General features: G+C 33.0%; 1 protein-coding gene across 2 annotated transcripts in view; it reads left to right on the top strand.

Annotated features, from left to right (window-relative positions):
- The window catches only part of LOC113497218, a 145,607-nt gene that overhangs the window by 27,779 nt on the left and 100,542 nt on the right, over window positions 1-17,286 (top strand). For both annotated transcript variants that reach the window (XM_026876661.1, XM_026876678.1), the window contains exon 2: window positions 6,239-6,278. The gene's annotated coding sequence lies outside the window, so the exon portion shown is untranslated. The remainder of the gene's footprint in view (window positions 1-6,238; window positions 6,279-17,286) is intronic.

Here is a 17,286-nt window from a genome sequence, read left to right as displayed (position 1 = left end):
ATTGTACCTGACACACGGTGGCGTGCAACCATAAAGACGAGCATAGACGATGTGTCTATGAATTTGATTGGATGCTATTTAAATCTTAATTGCAGTTTGCTTTTGTTTATTTTTAGAATACAACAAGAAACTTAATTAAATGTCTTTATTATGACTGTATATGTCAGGGGTTATAAAAATACAGTTCCTTTTCGACATTGAAATCCAAGGTCACAGAAACGAAAGAGTTTGGATGCGAAAATAGTTTGTCACGAATTTTATTTTGATGTTCTACACACAAACATGTTAATTGGTAAGATGGAGTTATATTCCTTTTATATGAATGTTAGTCTTTATATGACCAAGTACTGAGAGACTCTTACCATATAGAAAATCAGTGTTGGACAAAACAGCAGATAAAGTAAAATAAATTCAATCTTTATTTCTGACCTTCACCCATATGATGGTAATAGTATATGCAACTTAAAACTAACTAGTAATAGAATTAAATTCACACTAACGCATATAAGCCTCACACTCCTGACGCATCTGGCGCACTCAGATGTAGACACATGAACTCAATGACACAGAATGGGACGGCATGGCTTGTCGCTAATGATGTTGAGAATGCTATCGACAATTCCACTAACTCTACACATCATGGGCACAACTCTCTAATTGAAAATAGTTTTAAAACCATCAATAGGTATGTGTTACAGTACTTAAGCATGCTTGGAGTCGAAATGCGCCAAGCCCAAAAAGAGAGGTCGTACACCTATACTCTCAATTCTGCGGGTCAACTTTACTGCAGCGTTTGCGACCGAGTGTTTAAATTCAAACTCGGTCTAGCGAGTCACATCAGGGACCACGCTAGGAAGCGAATTGCCAAGGGTCGCTGTTATAGAAAACGATAAGGAGGACTATACCTATATATGTATATATGTCTGGAGCACTGCAGAAGCGTGAAGGCCCAAAAAGAACCCCAAAAACAAATGAAGTAAACCGCGAAATGACAGTCAATAATTCTCAATTCAACTTATTTTCTAACTGTAATTTTACGTAAAAGTATCAAAGTGAAACCAAAACAAATCTTCTTGTAATCGTAACGTTAATTCATTTGTTAGCCACGTCTATGACTAACGTGAAGTAACAATGACCAATTAAAAACACGAGTATTTCTCTACCACGTAATTAGTACAGTTTCCATGCTATAATTCTTCTTAAAGATTATTTTTATTTGTTTTCGTCGTTTTAGTATTCGCTTTCGTATGATGTAATCGTGTTTTGTTTTCTTGTAGCTATTCCAGAATTAAGCTACTGGATTACATCGTGGAGAATAGAAAAGACATGGCCTTACGTCTTTGGAAGTGGTTAATTTCACAATACCTAATAACTTTATTGCATTCTATAATGTATATCGAACAGAAACTAGTTGGTAAAATGAAAGAACAACAATTATGGACCCTGTCGGGCATAGCAAGAAAGTTTATAAAGGACAGGAAGAAAGCCGCTTTTAAAAACTTTCTTTGAAAATGGAATTCTTGCAGAATTCATAATCGTCTAGGAAAACTATTAATCTCTTAAAATGAGCTCTTAGCTAAAATGATAGAAGGTAAAAAGCTTCTCAAAATTATAAACATTACTTAAAGACATAACTCTACTTAATTCATTCACTTCAATATCTCTAGGAATGTCCGCCAAACGTCAAAACCATGGCGCCTAATACAAAGATATCCTGAATCAACGATTAATTTGTGATCATGCACGGAAACCAATGCTTCGCATACCGTCACATTATAGCATCATGCGCGTGATTTTAACGTTGTATTGTATACCAATATGACAAACGACGCCATCTTAGTTGCAGAAACACAGATACGTGATCAAATGTAAGATATATCTCTTCGGATGTGCAGAATGTTTGGATTCCAAAGATTTATAAGATTTCATTGTCAAACGTATGTGTACATGCATTATCTCTTAATATCCGATAATAGCTAAAATGAATTGCTTGTTAGACTGTTTAACGAACTGTTCTTTTTTCTACATTTCCCGCGAATAACGCTGCGTCAAGATGCAGAAAATTAGACGTTTGTCTTTGAATACTTTTTAAATGTCGTAGAAGAGCAAAAAGGTTTGTGTCGTGTTAGCCTTTTTGTAAGTCAGAAATAAATGTTCTAGATGTTTTTAATAATCTTAATGCTGTACTGTACATTATTTTGAAAGAATATCAGCTTTAGCTAAGAGATACTAATATTTCGGATTTACGCAACATTTTTTGACTCAATTAGAATAGTTTATACATCTGTATGTGCTCAGCTGTTTTGGAGTTTTATTGGAATGTTGTACACATTATACGGATGTTTGTTATGCAACGTATGGGTTATTTACTGAAACTATATTTAATAAAATTTTAATAAAAGTACAAGACTAGATTTTGTTTGTGAGAAACCAGTTTTGGTTTCAATAAAATAATTTTAAAATTCCAGTTTTATAAATAAATCAAAGTTTATATTACGTTTCGATTGTCTAACATAATAAAATACATATATTTGATTTATGAAATAAGATAATCAAAATTCTACCTAATATACCTAAACAACAAATAATGACATTAACAAAATAAATGCCAATCAAGTTCCACATTCAAAAATAAAATATGAGCCATCGCCACAGAAAAAAAGACAATCGTTCGAATTATGAATTCAATATACTTATATTACTACGTTGACTCCGTGATCTACTCATGGACAAAACTGCTTTTTTTTACATACTTACGTAGAAAGCCCATGTTCTCATGTCAAACTGACAATAGACTAGAGAGAATACGTTCACAAGCTTACATAACGGCGGGAGAATAACAATGGCGTCTGTTGGATATGGCTTATAATTCTACAAGACAATGTCAAGAAAGTGATTGCATGTAAAAAATAATTAAGTCTACTCGCGTCTGTAGTTTTTAATCGTACATTATGGTTGTAAAACTTATTGTTGTTTGTTACCCGACTCTGCGGAGAAATGGACGAAGAAACACTGGATGTGTCAATTGTAATTTTTATTTTTATTAGTTACCTACTATCAATTCGACTCTGAGGTTCTTTCTTTCAATAAAGAAGATATTTGTTTACTCCAACTTTCTAGCATCAATGTTACTACAAAGGGAAATAATACAAATCTTGAACAGGTGTCTATTAGTTAGCACGAAGCTTTCAAGCGACCAATACTAATGAAACAAATTTAAAACGCATACAAAGCGTATTGTGTACAGCTTGCCTTATTTAAAGCCTTTTGTCACTCTTTAACGTTTCGAATTTAAATGTTTGTGACATTCAAATGTCGAATCGTGTTCTTTTTTTCAAAGGAGACTTGTTGCACTACTTTTTTAAACAAGTTTTTTTCAAATCAATGAATACTTAATTTGAGATTTTTTTTCTTTACTTTTTTAATTTGCTGTTCAAGAGCATTCGATGTCCAAACATCTATTTAAAATTACTTACAATGTAAAAAACTTCTAAGAGTTTAAATCGTAAACATGTTTCGCTAAAACAATTTAGGGCTTTAGATCAATAGCCATACGGTTGATAATGTAACTTCAATTGGATATTGTCAAATCATATATAAATTATGTAATAGCTAATTATTATCGAATAACGTCTAAGGCCTTATTAATTTTACATCGCAACAACCTGTTGCTTTTTCATAACATTCATGAGGCTTACGACCATAATATTCAACGTAACTACGTGTAAATAATGCGCATCAATCATGCATTCTTGCTATTAATCCAACAGAATTTGAACATGGAATGGAATTTAAAAGTAGTGACGAAATTCCTTTGTATATAACTTTAAATTAATAATGCTTATTTTTTTTGTCGTTTAGATGTATTATGAATTTGACTATTCTAACTATTTTAGTATTTACTTAAGTATTAAATCCTTCTTTGTACATGTGCTAAAGAAGGTCTTAATAATGCTTATTTAGGTTAACGTTAATTATTCACACTGTGCCCTTTAATTGAGAAACAGAATGAGATTTAACGGGAACTTAAATTAGAATTACATTTTGGTGTTCGACCATCATTATTTTCACGTAATTGGTTGTGGTTAACTTATTGCTAATTGCTGTCAATCAATACGAACACAAAGGTCATGTTATTTCATGAATATTACGAAATTTATACCAACATCTTTGGTAGGATTTATTGAAAATACTTTAATGAAAACTATTATTTTTATGAATAGGCTTTTTTTATTTGGGCAACTATTAAATTTTCTACTTCAATTTATTTGAATAATCCCGTCACGTAACTCTTAAACCTAAATCAAGCAATCCAGTGCACTAGACGGTTGATTACGGTGCTTATTAGGATTCAATAATAGCGTTCTTGAGTTCATTCACGTTATTAAATACGTGTCGATGGACGTCGAACGCGTCTGAGACGAAACACGTTATCGATAGTACGTAATGTAAGATGTACATCACTACAACTGGCTATAAATAGTCGAAGATTTGAAAATAGAACCTCCTTGCTTGAACAGAATAATGATGAAAATGACAATCTATTTGATTATCGCATTGATTTGAAAATAGAAGTTTTAAGTTAGCTATCGAATAGAAAATAAATCAAATCGGGAGTTTCTTTTTTTTCTTGCGTTGAAATAGTGGCCAGGCAGTATGCTAAAAAACATTTTTTTTAATAAAAATATTGTTTTCAAGTGGTCTTTCTCCACGACTAAAAGTTTCGAGACATTGAAATTTTTAAATACCGCAAACTTGTCGAATCGAAATCTCAAAAGCGAGTTTTCGAGTTACGTAACGAGACGATGTTTCTTACCATCTGTTATGTACCAACGTTGTAGAGCCATCTGTCATACTCATGTTCATACGTCATGTCGAACGCTCCAACACGAACATTCACAAGAAAGATTTTCACTTGTTATTTTGAACGTCAATTAGTTTATTGAATAACTTTGTGACGGGTTTTAATTTGACTACAAACTTGAGAACTATTTTTTTATTCTTTTTGTATTTAGAAATAGACGTACGGTTTGCTTTATTGCGCCAGCGAGGCATTTTGGGCTCGATACAAAAAATAAAAATGTTTCAACTAATCTAATGATTACAAGACTTCCCTGTGAGGGGAGACTTGTTATTGGCTGACAATCTCCACAGATTTTTCTATTACGACATATTTGGCTGTAAGTCTCCCAGAGATTGTCAATAAATAAATAAATAAAAGACCGTGAACCAATCCCTAAAATATAGATTCTCAAATACAAATAAAAATTGTTAAACAAAACATTTTTAATGCTAAAAGAAAATGATTGTGCAAGCGAGTCAGAGATATACACCGTGCATAGCGGTGTCTCCCTTCCACAATTCCACTTTAATCTGGCAGTTCAACCATGTTTAGCTAAAGTTATGTACTCAGCTGATGTCTGAGTGTTATTTACGACCAGCTTAGCGGTACTCTGTCACGAAAAGGACCTACACCAAAATGATGTACGTGACTTGGTTCAGAATGTTCGAGATTATTCTTAAGAGTTCAAAAACTCAAGTTCGAACTGGAATACGGATTGTATTACTGTTTTACTAAATAAAGTAAGCTTTAGAATGAAAAACAGCATTATTGTCACAGTTGTCCACTTCAGCGGGATTTTTGCATTGACTTTACCAACATTTTCATGAACTTTGGCGATGGGTCAAAGGGGATTACTATACGCTTAAATACTAGCTAAATTAAAAAAAGTATTTCTTCTTTTTCTTTAACTATAAACCAGTCTCAAAAGAACTGCAAACTATTTAAGTACTAAACCTGCAAAAACACCAAATAACTTACTTACATTACAACTATAAAATCATAACAAAAACTTACGGCAAAAACATAAACAAACTAATTTTGACAGTTCTAAATCACAAAAAACAACAAGACGCCACGAGTAAAAAACAGCGGGAGTCTATAATTTTATAGCGTTCACATGTGTGCGTAAATGTGTAAACATACCACACCCACACATCGGAACAGGTTCAAAATACGCGCGCATCATTTGTTTCGTCAATATGGCGTCTTGATCACCTCTTACTTTCATTAATTTCACTTTCGTTCAAAGTTATATGTTGTATAGATAATGTTATTATTATGTTACTTAATCTCGTTCTTAACTTCCGTATGTAGGTGTTTATGTTGCTAAGTTAATTAAAGTTAAATTGGATTTTTTTATTTCACTTTTAATGTCAATGTTTTTTTTTGTTACAGATTGTGGTACGCGGGTTTGCGGAGCCTCGCTAATTTTAAGGTGGGTTTTAAAATTAACTAACAAAATTGGACTTTTTCCACACAAAAAAAATAACTATTGAAAAAGCTTATAAATCGTTCCTGTCACTTCGATTATCAATTAGTTTAATCAAGTGTTGATGACCGCAGATCTAACCAAAGTTTTTTCGCCCAACCAGTTGTTTATTGCTTTAGGATACATTGCCCTTCCAAGCGAAAACAGGTTGTATACGTATAGGCTCATTGTCAAACTCTTTAGTCAATTTAAAAAAGTTAATTCGTTATCTGTGTTGCCAATTTATAAACAAAACAAATGAGCGTCTGCCACGGATTTGAGCAAAATGTCAAGATCGTTTATGTTTATAAAAAACAGTGACACGAATGGACATAGCATTAAAGACACCAATGTCTAATGCTGTTTAAAATGCAAAATTAATTTCACGAAAGGTCACTTGGTGCCAGTTAATAGCGTGGAAAATTTCCGCGAACGAAACATAAGATTTTAATAGTGTATAGGTGCTTAAAATCGTAAAGATTTGAAAAGATTATCTATCATTATTTTTGACGTCAAGGAATTATTTGCTGCCGTAACGTAACAAAATATCGCACGTAATTAAATTATAAGTAGGAACAGCTCAAATTGTATACTTATTCAATTTAAATATTATGAAAAATGCTGTTATTCAATTTGTTATTTAAAAATAAAAATAAAAATGTAAATAATGCTTAATATGTTTGTGATTATAATTAGCTTTAAAATTAATCTCACAACAAATTTTCTCTGCTCAGAAAATGACGAGACAGCTCATTGTCAGCTGATGCAATTAAACGCATAATTATTACGACTAAGCAGAGGTTCAGTGACCTCCTTATTCCCATTATTTGTATTGTTTATTTTTATTACGAGACTTGCAAAATTAAATTCATTCACACTTACTTACGAAGTAAACAACTTAGTTAAGAAATTCTGCTTAGGCATTAACATCCGGTTAGAAGTCGTAAATTTTATTGAAAGATTTTTGTTCCTATAAACACATAATATTTTCTTATGTAAGCAGTTATTCGCGATATATTTTGCTTATTTTAGTAATTAGAAAGCCTAAACACTTACTTTATGACAAGAGTTCAAGAGGCCTCGCATTCATATTCAATTTGACAATTCCATTTTTAAATTTCTATCACCAGTTTTTTTTTCTTTAATGTTTTTTTATTTCTTTTCACATCGACACAACCGGCCAGTAATGATAAAATCTTTACAGCCAGCATAGCCTTGTTTCTGTAAGTATGTAGACAAGATCTATAACAAAATCAATAACGAATACAAAACCGGTCGCGGAGAAATTCGAAATTTAAAGCCGGTATCGCACCTGGTACTTTCGCCGATATAACAATAACACCTGATAACGTTAAGCTTGTTATATAACACTAGGTCTCGGTCAAAAGATTCGGATGACCCTCATGGGAGAAATTTTGGTAATTTACATAATATTGGGCGTGTTCACTTTGTTGGAATAAACTGTTGAATTATGTAGCTTGTTATAAAGCTAGCTGGATAAGAAAGTGACTAAACATAATATGATTATGCGTTACGTAATAATGTGGATTTTGTAAGGTAAGTATTTTCTTCACTTGTGTAAGGTTATCCCAGTGTAAGAGTTGAAAAACTTTTATGCTAATTATTCTGTAACAAAAGTCTGACATAAATTAAAAAAGGTTTTATATTTTTGACTTGAGTAAACACAATGTTTGTGAAGCGTGCTTCCAAATACGTATAATTTTGAGCAACAAATCAAAGATCGATCCAATCTTAAGCATATGCGAAGTAATTGTTAAGCTCTGTCATTCTGTCACATAAAGTTCAAAATGGCGATTTATAATTCAGTATCGGTTCAAAATTATTCGATTAAAGTCCCACTTAATTTATAAGCGATCTTAATTTATTCGAACTACCATTTAAAGGGTCATTAACATACAGCTACGATTTCAAATTTCGAACGTCTAGTGTTCGTCACTCAGTTTAATTTTGTTTTAAACGGATAAACGGTCTTTTTGCTCGATTCTATAAAGCCAGTACTTGTTAACATTAAAATTAACAGTTTTATTTGATCAATGATAAAGGAAGGGGATAATCATCTGTTGCTTGATTCTGCTTTTATTGAAATTTGAACTTTATTGGGTATTGTTTAAGTTTAATTTGTGTTACCTGCGGACAAGGCTTTGCTTTTCAACTTAAGTACCTTTTTATTATTTTTTTACACGTAACTAAATACATTATATTGATATCTTTTAAAAGTAGTCACTTCTCGGTATACTTTTTCCTCACGTATTAATATTTTTTTTGCATAATTATTAAATAGTATTGCATCGTTGATTGAAGATAAAAAAAAAGTTATTAATTACTTGTCCGCTTTTAATTTCAATAAAAAGTTACGAGGCCGATAGATTTTATAACTTACGTAATAACCTATTAATAATATTATGATAAAAAACTTCGTTTAGCCACTTTAATCAATCTTTTGACGTTACATAAATAGTTAGCGAACTTTTACCACGTTTTTACATTTAAACATGATAAATTCCATTATTGTTTGTGTAAAAATATAAAACCCAGTACTTTTCAATAACATTGTTAATTACAATATGTAAAAGCTGTCTATATTAAAGGTCCGGACGTCCGATTGCATTGACAACGAAGTTGCAACTGGCCAATACATAGAGCTTTTAAAGATCTACCTACAGCATAAAAATAATTTAAATCAATAGCTTGTCGATCAATGCATCCGTTTGATAAGTATTGAGGAAACGAGAAGCAACATTCTTTTACAACATTATGCAATACTTTCTCACGGCAACGATTCATCCATCTTTCCATCTTGCAAGTTATTGAAACCATGGTAAAGGAAAACCTACCTTATCGCTTTAACATAAGAACGTTTTCACTATATCAACCTATCGAACTACATCGTGAGGTGGACCAAGTTGTTGATATTTTGTTAAAGGAAAAGCAACTCTATTGCTTGGATATAGAGACGTTCTCACGGCCATTAAAACACACTGTACTATGCACCAATTTATTAACACCTTAGTAAAGGAAAATGAACCTTAAGCACTTTGATTTAACGACGCTATGAATATTCCTGTTGATGTGTACTGTGAATCTTATATTGTGAGCACGACTTTGTAAATTATATCATTGGTGAGCATTATACAAGCTAAATAAGCATGATGGAAAATGAACTAGAAACTACAGAACAGAAGCATGCATAAAAACATTTCGAATGGTGTTAAAAGTAAGAAATACTTTTAACAGCACGAGATATATCAACTTCAGTTTGATTCCCTCAAATGAATCAATTTTTTATCCACCCGATTGGATCTTAAACGCCGAAGAAAAACATTTGAGTAGAAACATTCTAAAGCTCAAAACAAAACTTAATTTAGTCATCATCATCATCATCATCATCAGCCTATCGCAGACGCATAAGACGGCTGGCAGAAGCTGGATGCGAGAAGCTGAAAATCGATCTCAGTGGCGTGCACTTGGAGAGGCCTATGTCCAGCAGGGGAATGCGATAGTACAAAAAGATTAATAATTAAATACTTAAACAAAACAATGGGATGGAAATAAAAGGTACTTCAAAAACATCAAAGAACGCAAGAGAACTCTAAAATTCTGATGTTTAAAAAAACGTTGCACAATCCACGTCATAATTACTGCTTAAGTATTTATTAAAAATGCGCCTGACTGGTTTCCATTCTTTTGACTTTCTTTTTACCATATCTATAAAATGTCAATTTCATGATTTTAGTTATTCGAGCCTAAAATATTCATCAGCTTCACTTTCTTTTTTTTAACTTGTGTAGGTGTCTATAGTAATGAAATGTCAATTAGCGCACTTATTTAAATCTTTCTGTCATTGAGAAACGCAAAGGAATTTAAGCAAGTCCTAAGAAATCGATTGAAAGTGAAACACCATTTTTGCGTAAGTATAATATTTTCAATGAAACTCTTGATATCATAAAAATGAATTTAACAAAAAACAGTGGACGGCCAAACTTGTTTGACAATTCTTAAAAAAAAACTGGATGTTTTTTTATCTTCAGGTGGCATTGGCACTGTTTTTTCAGAGCCGGTTGGTTACATACAGAGGTCTGAGGTCATTGCTGTGCTGGTTTTACTATCTACATTTTAAAATACAACCTTTTTGCACTTTGCCTCTTCTACGATTCGCCGCCATATTATGCGATGAGTCTTGTAATAGGCCGGTAATAAAAACGAAATGTCAAACAGTAATTTCGAATAAAGAACAAGGACCACCCACTTTAAAACAATGAAATAAACAAAAGTGTTTTGCAATAGACTGCAATCGATTCGAATATAATCAATACGAGTTATCATTCAGATACTAACAGAATTAACTTTGGACCTTAATGTTATAGTCATAAAAGTTAAATCTGTTATCAAACTACGTAAGTGTAAGTTCATATCGCAAGCAATTTGGTCGGGCGCTTTGGATGATGAAAACACGAGACGTGAGTTCGTTTTAAAGTGAGGTCTGAATAATTTCCTCATTATTAAGTTAATGGTAGACCTCGAAATTGGCCTGAGTTTCGCGCCCTGCGTAATAGCACGTCTACCCTACTGGCTTAATAGAATAACCGAGGATGATAGTTTGAAAGCTTAATGAGTTCCAGTTGCACGCACGCGAACCAGTTCTGTGATACGAATTGCTTGAGTTATACTAATTAGACCATTTTTCTTAGGCAGCCGATGGCCTGTCGTTTGGAAACTTCGTTGAATGGGTTCTGAGCAGTCTAAGTAGTATTTATGAAGAAACTAATGAAAGAGTCGGTTGTCTTCGTAAATAAATTGCATATTTTATTATTAATTGTTCTTCCTTTACGAGATGCCTAGTTAAGGGCCGTTTAGATAAACAGGTACAGGGTTGTTAGGCTAATAAATATGGAGTATTTTCAATGGAGGTTCCTTCAAGGCAATTTATTTAAAGTGAATCGAATCACAATTATTGACGAAGCTATTTATGGTAACTTAAAAACAACCGATCATTAATTAACACATAGCTACAGACACGAAAACAACAGCTAATTTTAAAAAGCAACACTAAATTGTATCTTTTATTACACTTGAGCAGTACAAATAGAATTGCAAAAGGTGCTAAATGTGGTTACGTTTGCGACATCGATTGGCCTTCGACCATTTATCGTATTTACATTAATTGTCGCTACTGTATTTGGTTCGGTGTAAAGGCATGGTCTAAAGGTCTTGAGATTCTATTGAAAATTTAATCTGGATTATCTGAGGCTGTTTCTAGAATGTTCGATGCTTTAGTTTTCTTTGACCAAGTGGCGTGTAAAGGAACGTTGCCGGACTGATTTGAACATTATTTAAAAAAAATTGTTCTCTGGATCGGTTATCTTCTTTTCACTGTTGAAGGTTAAAAATTTCTCTAGTCTCTATTGTCCTTCTATTTCTCCTTTTCTAAAGATATCTTGATACAAATTTTGTTGATGTTTCAGGCTCTGAATTAAACTCTGGCACTGTTTTATTATTTCACTGGTCTATTATTAGAAATTGTATGTCTGCTAACTGAGCTCCTTAGGAAAAGAATTAAAGTTTTCCAAGTTTTAACAAGTAGTTTATAACATAAACAAGAAATAAAAGAACAGTGTCTTTCAGTTTACTTAACTACCAACTTGTTGAATGGAGTTGTTGTTTTCGCTATTCACGATTGATAAACGTACAATCAAAAAACACTTTTCCAAACAAACAATAGAATGACAGTTTGAAATCGTGAAATGATCTAGAAGGTTTTTAGCACTAAAAACACTAATCGGTTTGGTATATCTAACAGTCATAGTGTAAATGGAAGATTTTACTCGCTTGAAAAGGTAAATAAAGTCAAAGTCAAATTCTTTATTTCAATTAGACCAAGCACTTTTGAACGTCAAACAATTTATATATGGACAATATTAAAAACTAGTGTCAGTCTGTAGGTCAGTCTGCTATTGAAGCTACCGCTCGTTCGGAAACTAAAGAATATTCCATGTAAGCGTAAATGCTACTAAAAAATCAGCAAATTTCATTTCATTATAACCTAGACAGAAGTTAGACGAGAACCTCAAATAATGAGAAATCGCGAACAAATAATGCTAGCTGATAAATACCTGTGAATATTACTTACCTAATTAAATCTCAGTAGTACGAATGGAAGAGTTATGATCGGGTAACCGGACGGACTTCCACGAGACCTTGTGGTCAACCAGCCGTGTTTCCTAACCATTGTCGTGTATTGTATGTAGGTACTGTTGTTGAATTTGAGTGACGTCAAATTGAATTGGTGTAGAAATTTTTATGTTGATTGGGATGTTTAAAACAGTCAGAATGTTTGGTGTAAGAACTCTGAGTAAGAATATTATAATCGAATGTCAATGTTACGCGTTTGTGGTTGATAGTCTTACGTCCTACAATTGATCTGATTAAAGATGAAAAAGAAAATGGAGACGTATTTCCAGAAAACTTGTAGGACAAAGGAAAAATCATGGGCGGGTTTTAGTCAGTAAATGTCTGACAATCCCTTCCGCTCTACACATAGTAGGGCGAATAAACTGTTAATTTCATATCCGAAAAAACTGTACCATAAAAACGAAAACAAGTAACGTATAATAGACGCCATTTTGAAGAGATTCGCCAATGATATCTCCAAAAATTCGTGTTCGAATGTACACTTACATTAGTGAATAATGAACACTTAGTGACAGTTCCCTTATAACAGACTCGCTCGCAGAATGGCTCGTCACCGCGTCAGACTGCATAGAAAGCGTTTCACCGCGCTCCAATGATCGCTCTGATCTTAATAAATTGTTAGGACGTTAGCATTCCGACAATTTGTCACTAGCGTCGATGTTCACAGCGTTTTTAAAAGTGCTGACTTGTTCAATTAGCTTTTAGATTGATTGGAGTAATGGTTTGTTAACTTATGCTTTGAATTCGTTACTTTTCTTTGTACTGTTCTGTTCTTTTCTGTAAAGTATCAGTATCTTGGAGTTTTTGCCAAAATGGATGGAGATCACTAAAACATACGTGTGACTGTTCGTTTTTCTTTTTCATTCCTTTTTTAAGAAAAAAACTGACAATTTTAAACTTAAAATGTGATAATGTATTATTATAAAATATAATCGTAAAACCTTATTGCAGAATAATTGTATCGTTGAGAGCGATATCTGTTCAAAATTTGAAATTTTTAGCACGAATCACGAAACACGAATCATCGGTATTAAGTGTTGTTATTATCGAAACGATGGCAGAAGTCGACCATGTTATGAAAATCAAAAATGTTGAGAAAGTAGTTTCAAAGAAAGTTCTTTTACAAAAATGGTTGCTGCGGATAATGTTTCGTGTTTTTCATTGATTAACAAACCTTTATAAAGGCATTCTTGTTGAAAACAACTTATATGTTATGGCACTACTTTATTACCAGCGAAGTTACACCAAGTCTAGGTTTCTACAAAAAGTTTGAAACAAAAGTGTAGGCAGAACCTAAGTTAGGGTAATTTAAAATCAGAAAAATGAAGTTCTCGTTGTATAACTTTTTACGATTTTTATTTATCGGTATCGTTAAAAACAAGCTACCTACTTTTGCAATAAATAATTAACCTTCATTCGCTTTGCTTGCGATGGTCATGCCAATAATCATCACGATCGTTTATTGAAACGGAATACAAGAAGTCTAAATTCAATGAGATGACCTAGTAAAAGTTACGAAATTGTGAGTACCCATGTAATGTTAAATAAGACTGGTATTTTCCAATGGAAGCCATAAATAAGCCTGATATAGCGAAGTTTTAAAATATCCCAACAAAAGCTGACATAACATGATTGATATCCAAGAAAATTAGATACACAATTTTACGGTACGATTTACAATCCAGACAATCGTTGGTAAAAATAAACAATACCAAGGTTACATATAACATTAAAAGAAATAAAAGCGATTTGGATTCGTGACTTGGGAGTTTAGGACAAATCGGTCACAAACAATGTTTATGCTCCTGCGTATGAATAAATGCTAATGGCAATCGGTAAAAGTCAAGGATGAACAGTTAAAAGTCAATAATGTCCAAACGGTAAACCTGTGAGTAATGTTTAAGCTAAGTAAAATGACAATGACTCAGATGTTGAAGAAACAAATACTTACGATGACGTTGAAACAAAAAAAGACAATACGACTCCTGTACATATTTATTTTGCCTTTCACAACGGGTTTAAACCAAAGCACGGATACCTGTCTAAGTACAAAATAGGTACCCAGTAATTGGGTTGCAGAGGTCAGATGGCAGTTGCATCGTATGAAGTACTGACATTCAACTACAGGTCAGACTGGTAGCAGACCTTAACCGAGTTGAGAAATGACTAGACTCGTATCATAAATGTTTGGAGAGATCTGATCTTGGAAATAGGTCGCCAAGAAAGGTAACACAACTTGTCAAAGTAGACGATAAAAATATGTGATAAGTAGTGTCAGACAAAGAACTTTTATTGAATTTGCATTTCAAAGTAAAGTAGATCTTGTTTCGAAATAATTGGATTTCCCAAAAAGATTCGGTGATAATTTTTGACTCATTATGTTAAGCGTATATTACGTTTGTTCTAGAATCGCCCCTTGTTAGTACTGAGGATAAAATGAGAACAAAAGATGACTTTGTTTCAGGTGATATCGCAAGTATTGCGAAACATTGCGTGACTGGTCTATTTGTGATAAATCGCTAATCATTTTGTTTGTTACATGTTGGCCAACTGAAATCGTACTTAGGCAGTAAATACTTACAGGGAAAACCATTTACAGTTATGTTTGTGGAGTGTCGTTTTTTTACTCTATCTTTATTTGCCATGCCCTCAAACCGGTAAACATCAAAATATAGAGTAAAGAATTCGTCAGTTCAAAAACGTCAACTAAAAATCTTTCGGAATCGCATTAGCATTACTAAAGGTTAGGCTACAGAAAAGCTAACTTGCAATAAAAAATGGTCTCCGATCACATATTTGATCTTATCAACCGTTTTTCAATCTTGTTATTATAGCGGCAACAGAAATACATAATGTGTAAAAAAAACTATTTGGGGCTATCACTGTTGGTGACATACAGTCCACCACACCACACCACATACGGTAATAGGGTTTCGTTTTAACCCTTTGGGTATAGAACCCAAAAAGTAAATAACTTTGACTTAAAAAGAAGAAAACATACAACTAAAGCAACTCATTTATGTTTCGAAACTGTAATAGATGTAATAAAGGTATACTATATATTTCTTAAGAAAAAACCTTGACGTCAATATGGAGGTTCATTTATTTCGTAATTCTTTGCACGTTACTTGATATGGTTTCCAACAAGAAAATTTTAAGTGAATTGGTTATAACCGATCCGATTGCTGACTGTACCTATAATTATTAATCTACGACGACATTATAATAAGATTGTGTTTACCTTCATATGATACTACAAGAAATAGGATGAAGTTAATGGAGCAAAAAATCTTATCGCGCCACTGATCAATAGCAATGAAACAAAAGAAGTAATTTGACTCTGTTACCTTTCTTCCGCAAAGCGAGGTCAGGCGTGACCGATGCGAATTCCTTAAACTAAATATTCACGACCGTCTTAACCAGACCTTCGTCTAATAAAACATTATTCCACTCTAAAGATCACATAGATTGGACATTAGAGTACTCATTCGTAAAGGCACCAGTTTCCAAAGCTATTATTTCAGAATGGATCGTTTATCAATGGTTATGAGACCATGAAGAAGCTAAATGCGTTGAATTTATGCATCCGATGTTTCCATCAAGCGTTACACCGCTTTTCCATGTTATCATAGAATTACAGTATTCCATGGCTGGCTCAATTCACTTAGTTCAACAATTATGAAACATGTAACTAAAATAAATTATGATGGATTTAATCTATGTAACGAAATGATTCAATCGCCTTTTCGCAACAAAACCACGTTTCACTATTTCAAAAACTGCTCTAGTTCTAGTTGTTTTAATCTTATCTCAGACTTAGCTACCGACACGATCTGTGTTGACATATGATTATTTTGAAAGATGAACTTAAAACTTACATCATTAACTTGCGTGTCTATTTAATAGAAGTTAGCATTTTAGAAGAAATGTTGTTTTCAATGATGCAACGGTTTCCTCCTACATATTTATCGGGACTGCCCAACTCTTTTCGGAACCAACCGGAGTCCTTAATCATGAGCTGCGGCGGAATAACGCGGGCGATTGGATTGGATTGATCGGGCGATCCTGATAAATACGCGTGAGTAAACCGTTTCATACATGAATCATCCTTACGAAAGTCATTATAAAAAAGCAATGTGCTATGTGGAATGATTTTTGTGTTAGACTTTAATACATTTACCATGTAAACCATTTGCAGGGCCTAATATTAATTTATATGTTTTAAGGCAAAAACCGTGCATTCCGATGTTTTATACCCTCATAAATACTTTTTATCGTCATTAATTCGTCTGCTATCATGAGCTGGCTTGTTAATTTTATCTATTAACTAATTTTCTTCTTGTATCAGTATGTCCTAGCTTGGTCAGGTCTTATTTAAACGACCCTGCCTACTTTCCCCGGCTGCACATAATAGTACCATTATAAGCGCATTAGTTAGATAGTTGGGAATCTTCGCGGTGACTCTAATGTTGCCTACTTCGACTTGAAGCTTGAATTAAAGTGGTATTTGCATTACACATGGGCATTTGATAAGATTAGTGCCATAAAGAATTGTATCTCATAAATAATTTATTTGCATTGAATCTTTTTATTGGAATCTTGGTATGTTCACTATTTCATAAGAGTTATTACTGTATGAAGCTTTATATGCAGTTGATACTGTATAGAGCATGTGAGGTGTTGTGTCGTCATAGTTTTAGTGCCTAAGATAATTATGATTTGTTTGTTCAGGTACCTATTAATTATAAAGCAGTAATGGGTATAA

Source organism: Trichoplusia ni, chromosome 1 (assembly GCF_003590095.1).
Source record: "Trichoplusia ni isolate ovarian cell line Hi5 chromosome 1, tn1, whole genome shotgun sequence".
Taxonomy (NCBI): domain Eukaryota; kingdom Metazoa; phylum Arthropoda; class Insecta; order Lepidoptera; family Noctuidae; genus Trichoplusia; species Trichoplusia ni.
Note: the sequence above shows the minus strand (reverse complement) of the source record. Positions and strands in the feature narration are given on the sequence as shown.